Here is a 1,086-nt window from a genome sequence, read left to right as displayed (position 1 = left end):
TTTTTTGGGGGGGAGGGTTAAAGAGAAGTTTTTATTCTGTGCTCTCAGGCGAGGTTCAGGGGTCCCTGAGAGGGGCCCAAGAAGTCTCCCCTCCTGGACTGGGGGGCGGGAATTTACATAGCTGCATAGCGGACCTGAGTGGGGGCAGAGGGAAAAAGGCAGGAACCAATCAGGTGAAAGCACCTCATTAGCATAGTCATTAAGGGAGGGGGGGAGGACCTGTGCTGGTTCAAAATAAGGCAGGAACCAATCAGGTGGAAGTTGCATCCGGGTTGGCCTGTTTATAGCTTCTTCCTGTTCAATCTTTTACCCGCCTGACTAGAGCTGCGTTCCCACCTGACATTCTGGCCTTTTTGGTGATAAAAGGGTGATGTTATTGTTCTGGCTACTTCCTGCTGGACAGGGTTGGAGTAGGGTTATAGGCCATTGTCAGTGGGGATCAGGTTAGTTGGTAGGCGAGTGTACGGGTGTAGCTGGACATTTCTTTGAGCTGGTTTTGGAGAAATCTAAGGAGGCAAGGGGCGAAAAGAAAAAAAGAGACTTATTAGTACAAGAGGTCCTATGAGGGGTAGTAACCAGGCTGTTAGTGGTGATCAGAGACATTCAAATGATGAGGTTCCTGTTCGGTGTCTATTATGTAATTCTTCACTCAGTTGAGTCAGTGTATTGACGTTTTGTTTCACTGGACCGGATTCGTTGATGTAATAGCAGCATTCTTCTTTAAGAAAGAGGCAGGTTCCACCTTTTTCCGCCATTAATAGGTCCAAGGCTCTTTGATTCTATAAAGTAACTTGGGCCAGAGAGGTTAGCTGCCCTTGGAGAGAAGCTAAAGAATCTGCAGTGGTTTCTAGAGTTATTTCTAATTGGTTTTGGAAATCTTGAGCTGACATTATGCTGTGACCCAATGCCCCTCCTGCTGGTCCGGTTGCAATGAAACAGAGGCCAGGCTGAGGCCTACTAAAACAGGCAAAAAGGCGGCTTGTTTGGTTCTTGGTTTTGGTAATAGAAGAGTTCAGATTCTCCGTATACTGTAAGTTGGGGAACTATTGTTCCTGAAAACAAGGGCTTGGGGTGGTGTTATTTATA

At 46.8% G+C, this 1,086-nt stretch overlaps 1 pseudogene; it reads right to left on the bottom strand.

Moving 5' to 3' along the window:
- Positions 1-416: 416 nt before the first annotated feature.
- Positions 417-1,086, bottom strand: part of LOC103195869 — a 97,489-nt pseudogene continuing 96,819 nt past the window's right edge.

Source organism: Orycteropus afer, unplaced genomic scaffold (genome assembly GCF_000298275.1).
Source record: "Orycteropus afer afer isolate SDZICR_OR568_19922 unplaced genomic scaffold, OryAfe1.0 scaffold00060, whole genome shotgun sequence".
Classification (NCBI taxonomy): domain Eukaryota; kingdom Metazoa; phylum Chordata; class Mammalia; order Tubulidentata; family Orycteropodidae; genus Orycteropus; species Orycteropus afer.
This window is presented reverse-complemented; position numbering and strand designations above follow the sequence as displayed.